An 11,662-nucleotide genomic window follows, 5' to 3' on the forward strand; every position below is an offset into this window, starting at 1 on the left:
GTACACAACCACAAATTTCCCAATGCAATCCCTAAGGACATGGTTCATTAATCTCATTGAAGTGCTAGGTGCATTAGTTAAGCCAAATGACACCACTAAACACTCATAGAAACCAAATTTAGTCTTAAATGCAATTTTCCACTCATCACCTTCTCTTATTCTTATTTGGTGATAACCAATCTTAAGATCTATCTTGGAAAACATGGTGGACCCATGCAACTCATCTAACATGTCATCTAGCCTTGGAATTGGGTGCCTATACTTAATGGTGATGTTATTGAAAGCCCTACAATCACAACACATTCTCCATTTTCCATCTTTCTTAAGGACTAACAACACGGGCACGACACATGGACTTAAGCTCTTTTGAACCCACCCCTTGTCTAGAAAATCTTTTACTTGAGTTTAAATCTCCTTGGTTTCTTTGGGATTTGTTCTATAGGTTGGCCTACTAGGTAAGCTTGCCCCAAGAACAAAATCTATTTGATGTTCTATGCCCCTAATTGGTGGAAGACCTTTAGGGTCTTGTTGAGGGAACACATCATTAAATTCTTCCAAAAGTTTTTCCAAAAGAGATGGATACTTGGGTTCTAGATTTAAAAGTATGCATGAAAGTGCTCCTTTACAAAAGAGGAGGTACAAAGGTTGCTCACATAGGAGAGTTTTCTTTAAAGTTCTCTTAGACAAATTATTCTCCTTTTGAGTTACCTTTGGAGGAATACTACTTTCCCCCTCTTCATGAATGCATGTGTTAGGAGCTTACTCCCCTAACTCTTTGTGCATGCTCTATTCCTTTCTCTCTTCATCCCTTAGTTTCCTCATTTGTAATTAATCCTCAAACACTTTGGAAGGTGTTAGGGGATGAAGAACAAACTTCTTTTCCTTATGGTGGAGAGTAATCTCATTAATAAGACCATTGTGCATAGTTTTCTTGTCAAATTGCCAAGGTCTACCTAAGAGAATGTCACAAGCTTCCATAGGGATTATGTCACAAAGAACTTTATCCTCATAGTTCCTATAGAGAGCTTGATCTCCACTTGTTGGTCCACATTCAAATCCCCTCCTTCACTAAGCCATTGAAGTTTGTAAGGGTTTGGATGGGGTTTGATTTTGAGACCTAACTTTTCCACTAACCTAGTACTACAACAATTGAAACATGAGCCACTATCCACAATGAGAGAACATGTTTTGTTTGAAACTTTACATCTTGTATGAAAGATGTTCTCCCTTTGGGTTAGGACTTGATGACTAGGTTGATTTTTAAGAACTCTTCTCATCATAAGTAGATCTCCCTCCCAAGGGTAGGAATCTTCTCCCTCACTCTCATCCTCACTTGTGCTTTTCTCTTTCTCTTCTTCACTATTATATGCATCAACACCCATTAGGATTATGGTCCTCTTGGAGGGGCATTGTGATGAGATATGACCTCTACCTTGACATTTAAAACACTTGATCTCACTTGTGCGCATGAATGATGATGATCCCTCCTTGGGTTTCTCTTTTTCTTTCTCAAATTTTCTAGAGGGTTCCTTTCTTTTGATTTGTTTTCCCTCCCTCTTGTAGTCTCTCTTGACATATCAATTTGAGTAGTTATCTTTCAAACCTTTTCTCATATGTTGTTGCTCAACCTTAATGCAAATTTGTACCAAGTCATTTAAGTCTTGGTAGGGCAACAATTCCACTCTATCTCTAATTTCAAGATTGGGTCCACTTAAAAACCTTGAAATGGTGGTTTCCTTTCCTTCTCTAATTCTCGCCCTCATCATATAAAGCTCCATTTTTGTCTATACTCTTCCACACTCATGTTCTTTTGTTGGAGCCTTTGGAGTTTATCCATAAGCTCCCTATTGTAGTTGGAAGGTATGTGTCTTCTTCTTAGGGCACTCTTTAGGTCTTTCCAATACTCTACTTGGGGGGAGTTGGAGAGTCTTCTTTCTCTCACTAGGGAAGTCCACCAATACATGGCATTCCCTTGGAAGCTTAAGGTGGCTAGGGATACCTTTCTTTCCTCAGTCACTTGATGGCACTCAAAAAGTTGTTCCACTTTCATTTCCCAATCTAGGTATGCCTCTACATTTTCCTTCCCATGGAAATGAGGAAGGTCAACCTAACTTCTTTAGGCTTTTGGTGTTCACGCTCCCTTCTTGGCCTTCTAGGTGAAGGAGGTTGATAGTATTGGTTCAAAATCCTACTATCCTCCACATAGTGTGTTAGTTGTGTATTATGTTGGGAGCTTCTCCTTGAGTTGCTCACACTCTTACTCCTACTTTTCCTTTGTCTCAACACTTCTTGAACTTTAACTTGTTTTGCATTAAGTATCCTAAGCTCTTCTTCTAAGGTTGTAAGATATTCATCCCTTTCAACTCTTTCTTTCTCTTTTAAAATGGATTCTTGTCTTTGCCATATTTTTAGTAACTTTAGTTCTTTAGCCAAGTGTTGTAAACTAGGCACTTCACTAGAATCACTACCAGTTTGGTAAGATGGAGCCTTAGAAGGAGCTTTAGACATCTTAAAGTTTTCGAAAAGATGCTACACAACAAACAAACTTGTATTTCAAATTCTAATTCTTTAAGGGATTTTAAAAAGCAAAAGAACTTTGAATCCACTTTCAGGAAAGGGAGGAGAATCACTAAGGATTACTTAAAATCTAAGCCTTTCCTTGCCAAAGCTACCTTAAGCCCTCTTACACCTAACCTCTCAAAGGGAATTAGGTTTGAAAAGCAATTAAACTCACACTAAACTACAAACAAAAAGAAAGCAATTGAGGAAAGCAATTAAACTAAACTATGCGGCCTAATGGTGGAGTTAGAAGAGATTACAGGTTCAAAATAGGAGATGGGATTGAGTACCTATGACTCACCTAAGACACCTAACTTGGCCATGAATTACAAGTCCAAACGAATACAAAATTACAAATCCAAAAATAGCAATACAAGAAAGGATGTTATGTATTCCTCTCCAAGTGTTTCACTCCTTTTTCGTTTTCTCTCCAACTCAAGATTTGAGTATTGAAGGGAGAAGAATTTTGAGTGCGTAGGCTGAATTGGGAGAGACTATTGCAGTGTTGGGAAGCTTATCTAAGGGAGGCACATTGTCAATATCAAAAGAAAGGAGTTTTGAGCAATCCTCAATTGAGTAAGGAATATCCATGTTAGGGGAGTTTGTATTTGGTGTTTTAATCTTCTATTGTATGTTTTGGTGCTGTGCCTAAGGAACTGGGAAGGAATTTTCCCGTGTCATGCGAGTTTCGTTCGGGTTTCTGGAATTTTCCAGAAACCGCCTGGCGGTCATGTGCAACCGGCTATGCGACATAAGCTTTAGACCCAGTTTTCTATGTTATTGGGTTGCTCTGGGTTTTTTATGTTATCTGTGATGTTGTTGTGATGATCTATATGCATGAATATGAATTTTTATGGATGTATGTGACTGCAGGTAATAGTTATATGGTGAATGTAAGAATATTGCATGAAATTGGGGAATTAGGGTTCATGTTGGGGTTGAGAATGAATAAGCATGATCTATGTCTGTAATTAGTGCGTAGTTTTTAGTGCAAAGATGTTAAAATGGATAAAGCATGAACCCTATATGATGTGTTCACTTGAAACTATATCAGTATAATGGTGGGTATTGTAAATGGGATTATTTGGGGTCACGACAGGTGCCGAAAAAATATGGGAAAAACCCAGGTTAGGATGCACTGCCTGGCGACACAAGATCAACCGTCAGGCGACACCTCAGAACAGGGGCAAATATGACGCTTGTTCTGGTATATTATGCTTAGGGGACTCTATCGCATGATTTTATGGGAAATCGGACTTAGTATTGTAGAGTGTAACATCCCTAAAAGATATTACTTAATTAAATATTTAAAGATACAAAAAGAAGCTTGAACGTCGCAACTTTATTAATTCCCGTCGCGGACACAAAACAAAATTTAATGTTCAATGTGACAATCATTTAATATATAAAAAAAATTCCAAAAGTTATTACAAGTTCTAAATAAAACTTTAAAACATAATAATTCCCTAGCTCTAATTCCCAGCTAGTCCCTCTCTCCATCTCGAGTGTTAGCAGCATTACCTGTATCATCAACTGCTCCCGTGTAAAATTACACGATCATCGCCAAGCACACACAAAAAAGGGTGAGCTCAACAATATATATAAAAATCACATAAATTAAATAATAGAAAACACCCAATCTTAGTATCGTAATTACATCTTAGTTACATTCTCAACACGCCCCAAGGCTTTCAACTACTAACATACAACAAGGTTAGTCATGGACTTAGGACTTCTGATGCTCACACGAACCTGCCCGCTCATGGTCCTACCTCAACGAACCTCCCCGCTCGTAGTCCAACACATGTGATCCACAAGCTACGTACCTCCTCGCACGCAGCATCTCTCAACTGTGAGCACGAAACATACGAACCTACCTCGCTCGTATCCCCACAGGAGAGTGGTCGAGTATGAACCTCCCTCCCCGCTCATACCATCACATGTTATCCACCATCCATGAACCTACCCCGATTTCTCACTTAGGCGAGTACCTCTCGCCTGAGCGAGGGACTTTGTCGCTCAAAACATGGTTTCCTCGCCTGGGTGGGACCCTAAAATTCAACCAATTCACATTTGTGATAATTGCTAAAATTTTCGAATTATATTATCACGTCTAGCATTCAAATATACTACGAAATAATGCATGAATTAAAATAACCCACAAAGGCATACATAGGACTCGAACCCAAGTCCTCTCACACAATTAAAGTACTCTCAACCACTTGAACTAGTACTTTTCCACGTCACAACAATTAACATTAAGTGCCATAAAGGCTTCCCCTACCCGCATTTATTAAATAATTATTAATTTAATTATTTAAATGTCTCGGGTCTTACATTCCCCCCACCTTGAAAGATTTTCGTCCTCGAAAATTGCACTTACCAGGAAACAAGTGTGGGTAGGATTGCCTCATGCGATCCTCCATCTCCTAAGTCATCTCTTGAGTGATTTCATCCTAGAGAACCTTCACTATCTTTATTTCCTTTCCTCGCAGCTTTTTCACTTGCGAGTCGAGGATCCGCACTGGCCAGGTGTTTATGGTCAAGTCTTCTTTGATCTGAATATCATCTAACTCTAGCACATGGGATGGGTCTGCTATGTATTTCCTCAACTAAGAAACATGAAATACATTATGCAGATTCGCCAAGTGCCGCAACATGGCAATCTCATAGGCTGTAGTGCCAATCCTTCTCAGTATCTTATAGGGTCCAACAAACCTCGGAGTTAACTTTCTTGATTTGATGGCTCTCATGATTCCCGCTGTCGGTGTTACTCGGAGGAACATATGATCCCCAGCTTCAAATTCCAAAGGCCTCCTCTTTTTGTACGCATAGGACTTTTGCCTGCTCTGAGTCGCCTTCATTCTCTCCTGAATAACTTTGACCTTCTCAGTAGTCTGTTGTAAGAACTTTGGACCCAACACTAGTGATTCGCCAACTTGATTCCAACACAGTGGTGTCCTGCATCGCCGCCCACACAAGGCCTCATATGGTGCCATACCAATACTGGAGTGATAACTGTTGTTGTTTGTGAATTCCAGCAAAGGAAGCATATCACCCCAACTGCCCATGTGATCCAGAACACAGGCTCGCAGCAGGTCTTCCAAGGACTGGATCGTCCTCTCAAACTGTCCATCCGTCTAAGGATGATAAGTAGAACTCATTCGTAACTGAGTCCCTAAAGCTGCCTGCAACGACTGCCAAAAATGAGAAGTAAATCTCGGATCTATGTCAGATACAATACTAGTTGGCACCCCGTGCAATCTGACTACCTCTCTAACATATAACTCAGCCAGCTTGTCCATTGACATCTTCTCATTAATTGCCAAGAAATGGGCACACTTAGTCAATCTGTGTACAATCACCCAGATTGAATCATTTCCCTTAGTTGTTCTCGGGATATGCGTCACGAAGTCCATTGCAATACTATCCCATTTCCACTGCGAAATGTCTAACGGTTCTAGTGTACCCCCAAGTCGCTGATGTTCAATCTTGGCGATAGAGTTCCAAAATAGTGGCAGTAGCCACTGTCTACTCAAGGCGCCTAGCGGCAGGGTTGGTCCTGCCAGCAGCGACGATGTGACAAGACTATTGTAAGACGCGCGGCACCTAGCGGTGTGAGATGCCTGCCAGGCGGTCTGAAACCAGGTTCCGCCTAGCAACGTGAGAGGCACGCCAAGCGGTTTGGGTTGCATAGTTGGCTCGTGAAGAGTGTTTCTACACCGCTTTGGAAGAGGGTCACGATGCGATGCTTTGGCTGGGGGCCAGGTTACGAGTGTAACTTGTATTGGGGAAACACGTGGCCAGTCTAGGTTGTAGCATGGTGATTTAGGAAGTCCAGTGGAGTGTGCGAGATCGTGGCTCGTACAACGAGGTTTCGGATGATTGCCCTTTCTAGTGTATCTAATAGAGTTTGGTAGTCTGGGGACAAAAATGGACTTTGGTTCGTTTTGGGGAACTCCACTTGGTGTCATGGACTATGGACGTGACAATTCATTCCCGTGTGTCGACTATTAGGTGGTGGCTTGTAGTCAGAGGGGCGAGTAGCACTTGTGCAGCAAAGATCAATCAGCGTACTCACTTAAGGGTTCAAGAGGTGCCTATCGTAAGGATTGAAAGTCGAGAAACTGAGGAATGGGGAATGCTAACATGAATTATATTTTAAGATGCTTCATTTATGTTATGTTGTATTTGTTCATTTTATTTGAGCTCACCCTATCTGTTTGTGTGTGGCGATGATCATGTAACTTGTTACATGGGAGCAGATGGTGATGCAAGTGAGCGTGCAAATGCATAATGTCGAAGTGGGGACCAGCCATGGGAATTTTACAAGTTTTATTCATGAAATATTTTGTAATGGTTTTGAGAAACGGTTATGTTTGTAATAATTGAACGCTGCAATTTTAGTTAATATTGACGCGTTAACTTTGGATTTTAAATTTCTCGCGTTTTTTGGAAAAGAAATTATTAATAAATGAGGTTATTCATATATTATCTAAAATTTTATTTTTAAATAAGTAATTTTCGGCTAGAACTTTATACGGGAAATTTCAAACTTTATTTCAATTAAAAGTATCTCAAATACATTATAAACTCATTCATAAAATAAATTTGTGTCCATAACTAAAGATTACAATCCGTAAAATCCATAATAAAAACAACTCTATAAAATCTCCCAGCTAGCCCCGACTTCGTCTCTATGCCTCACCAGATCCACCTGCAACATCCTTTGCTCACGTATATCCTGTATATGATCATCGCCAAACACAAGCAGATAGAGTGAGCTAATAGAATAAACATATATACAACACACACACACACACATATATATATATATATATATAACAGAAATACCCCAAAGGAATTCCATCCTTTGATTTCATATCACAGGGCCACAACCATGCTAACCGTATTCTACGTCTTCTAGTGAGTATCTCAAGATGTCTTGCTGCCACACCTATCGACCATAACCGATAGAGCACGTATGGGAAACCATGTTATTGATCACACACTGTAACGCCAGGTGGAGTTCCCAATACGAACATAGCTCGTAATGTCCTAAGACTACCAAACTCGTCAACTAATTACTAGAAGGGCAATCTATCTGGACCCATATGTGCGGGTCACAACCAGCACACTCACACCGGCAACACTCGCCAACCCGAGCCACAACTCAAGAGTTTCTCGTGTTCATCTACCATCCTGAGCCACAACTCAAGGGATGTTATTTCGAGCCACAACTCAGAGAATATCACATGCTTAATCCATATCCCAAGCCACAACTCAAGGGATACGTTTCGAGCCACAACTCAAGAAACACCAGCAAGTCGACCTTTAAGATATCCTAGAAGCCTTTTAGACCACGAACAACAACTAGCAAAACACCATTCTACTACAGCCACATTATCTGGCGTAGATCATAAGGCGTCAGGCGCTATGAGCTTCCAGGCCGCCTGACGGGGGACACGTGCCACCAGGCGCCAAGCGCCTCAAATTCCACTATTCCACAGACATCGCCTGGCGGGACCTCCCTCACCGTCAGGCGTCGCTCCCTTCAAACTCCACTATTTGTATAGCTATCGCCTAACGGTCCAAGCACCACCACCAGGCGCTATATCAATACTTTGCGTAGTACTCGTTTTCCTCAATTCTTATTCAGGCACAATGACAGGTTGTACTCTAATCCAAGCACCAAATTAGTAGTGAAACTCCCCCAATTAATCACTTTAGCTAGCACGAACTTCACTGGTTACTAAGGTTCTCAATCTAATTAGGTTCCCCAACCTAAGTTTGCAATTCAATAGGCTATCTTAAGTTCAGCCTTACTAAATCCAAATAGGTCATTGTTAGCTTCATACCTTACCCTCCATCCATTATCCCATTTTTAGCTAATTATCCACCAAACCTCCTATGACCTAACACTCATAGTCTAGTCATAGATATATCACATTCTTCCAACTTGGCAATTCAAATTAATCTTACAAACCCACATTTTCTCTATCAACCTCTTATTATTAATAATACCACAGCAAGTTATACAACACTTAGTTCTCACTCGAACTACAACCCCTACTACACTACAATGACATTTCCCCGCCTCCCATTCAAATCATAGTATTCACACTTCTAACTCCTACATATCATCACCAAAGCTTTTATCCAATTACTACTCCCAACTCCAAAGGTAGCACGAAACTAATTCACCAAAAGTCCAAGATCCTTATAGTAACTCGCGCGACCACGTAAGGATTCAAGCCGCTGCGATGGTGCCTGGCGGCAAACCCCATGCCGCCTGGCGGTGCATGCAGTTCTGGGCAAATTCCTAGAATTTCCACACCTGTGCTATCCTCCTACCGTTTTCTCGACACTTTCCTCTGCCTATTTTCACTATTTCGTACGTGAGCTTGATTCCCGTGACATAAATGTTCAAACCTAGCGATATACAACACAGTTCCATTGCCAATTTACTATAATTATACTCGAATTATAAAAACCGCCAATTAAACCCTAACAGGGTGTTCATGGCATTCTTGTCAATTTTAACCACCAAACTCATGTAATTCAGAATATATTAGCATCCAATGGGCAATTAACATTTAAAGTTATTGTTTTCCCCAATCAAACCCAACCCAGAACCTTGAAATCATCAAAACCTAGCCACATTACTCGCGTCACCTGGCGGGTCAATTACTACTGCTAGGCCCTTCATCAAAGAAACCTATAATTAGGTTGAACATAAAAGCGTCACTTGGCGGGTAAGCGTGTGCCGCCAGGCAATTCCAAAAACACGAATTTCAACGCAAACAGAGAGGGATCATATATATACATGCTATAATTCATACATTTACGCATTAAACGTAGATATAACATGGTTCAGTTCCCCTAACCTGGTTTCCTTAGCTTAATTTGGGCTTTTTGTGAGTTCCCTCTTGATCACCAATGACCCTCCTCCGCTTCTATCTCAATGCAGCTCCTTGCTTCACTCAATCCTCACAGCACACTCTCAATTTCGTATTCCTCTGAATATGCAACAATGTCAGCCACAAAACCTCTCTCTCTTTTCCTTAATTGGCAACTAAATGATGTCTTAATGCGGGTTAAATGATGCAAAACGAAAATACCATTAAACTAAGGTTAATTGCAATTCAATGGTTGTCTTATGATGGTTTTCCAGCCTTCCCTTGGCTGCTAGGGTTTCCTTACCATGATGAAGGATTATCTTGTTCCTTTTTAAGATTATTGAATATGGTGTGAGTTGACTAAGAAAGCTAAGTGAAATCCCCACTGGACATTAAGATAGCAAGTTATCTAGATGTGAAGGTTCCTTTTACAAAGCTCAAGAGAAGAAGATGATGGATTGATTCAAAATGAAAAGGAAATGGAAAGCACATAAATCATAGAAAACCAAGAATAATTAAAGGAAGAAGAAAACATAAAATGGAAAGGAAAGAAATGGTAAAAATGTGAGAAGCACGCCACTACAAGGCTAGGCTAGAAGTCATGGCAACCTTGAAGATGAGTGGATGTGTGTCGCCACTTGCTATGCAAGATAAGGCTTAAAAGTATTCACTCCCTAGGGAGGAAACTCTCACAAATGATTGAGACACAAGAGTGTTTTTACTTCAAAATGTTCAACCCTTTTACATGTCTAGGAGCACCCCTTATATAGAAGAGTTTATGGGCCTCTAAGCAAATAAAAGATACCTAAGGATGTCTCTATAAAAACCTAACCCTAGCTTCCAAAAACTAGGTCAAATAAGGTTACAAAAATGAGAGACAAAAGAGCCAACTATGGTGTATGCAAGGCTAATTTCGTTCTAGCACAAAAGGAGACAAAGAATGTGTCTCATGTGTCTCCAAAAACTTGCCAAAGTGTGCTAAAAACAAAGGAGACCAAAGGTACATAGGTACACTTGTTTTATGCCTTTTACTTTATGCTTTATGTCTTTGCTTTACTCTCTCCTCCACATCATTTATGCTCCCCAATCACCATGTGCCACCTAGCATTGCTTTCTTACTCCTAATTAACCTACAAAGCAAATAAACATAGATTAGCATGTTGGCTTAAGTCAAGTCAACTATAGTCAACAAGTTAAACCTAGTCAAAGGTCAACAAGTCAACTAAAGTTTATTCAACTAAGTCAACTTAGGGAATCAAAAATAACAAACACAAATGAAAGGGATGAAGAATTAGTGAACTTCCTTTCTAAACATGCTTAGTCTTCTTAAGCATGTGCCTCCATCCTTGGTTGGGGTCAATCCTTCATCACTTACCCTTTCACCTTCATGCCAAAACTAATTTTAGCAAAAAGAAATTTAATTTAGGTTCACCAAGGTTCGAACCCCTATCATGCTCATGTCAATTCAATGCACAACCATTTAACCAATTCATGTTTCATAATGACTAATATAATTTTATGATTATATTATCACTTAATATGATCAAGCATATTGTCAAAATAATAATAATAAATTGAATAACACACAATTGGCATACATAGGACTCAAACCCAAGTCTTTTCACACAACCAAGTACTCTCAACCATTTGAGCTAGTACTTTTCCACATCATACAAATCAGAAATAAATGTCATAAAGGCTTTCACTACCCATATTTATTAATTATTTATTTATTTAATTAATTAAATTCCACGAGTCTTACATAGAATGCCAACGATAAAGTAAATAAAGGCAAAAAATGAACAAAGCTCTTCAAAAGGAATTTTAGGATGACAAAACCGTGAGTTAGGAAGGAGACAAGCAAGAAAATAAAGGATAAGAAAAAATTTTAGGCACACAAAAGAAATACCTAAAGAAAAGCTCTATAATATATCACAAAAAGAAAATACTAAAGTAGAAAATGATGTTTTTTGTCTTTACAAGCCTTAAGCCAAAGGTGTACTATAGACACTCTTTTGTTTGCATCAAGTGCATAAAGCTTGGTTGTTGGACAAAGCACAATATAAAGTAAATCACCCCACCAAATCAACATTATAGTGCTTACACGACTTTTTGGTGGTAGTGGTCCCCTTTCCTCTTTTTACTTTTCACTTTTTGCTTTTGTTTTTCTACTTTTTCTTGCTTTTGATGTACCCAATGTTGTG

The 11,662-nt window shown here is 39.7% G+C and overlaps 1 pseudogene; it reads right to left on the minus strand.

Annotated features, from left to right (window-relative positions):
* Positions 1-828: 828 nt before the first annotated feature.
* Positions 829-2,508, minus strand: LOC146886909 (uncharacterized; annotated as a pseudogene).
* Positions 2,509-11,662: the final 9,154 nt, after the last annotated feature.

Source organism: Vigna unguiculata, chromosome 4, assembly GCF_037176805.1.
Source record: "Vigna unguiculata cultivar grain cowpea cultivar isolate G323 ecotype 2 chromosome 4, ASM3717680v1, whole genome shotgun sequence".
Taxonomy (NCBI): domain Eukaryota; kingdom Viridiplantae; phylum Streptophyta; class Magnoliopsida; order Fabales; family Fabaceae; genus Vigna; species Vigna unguiculata.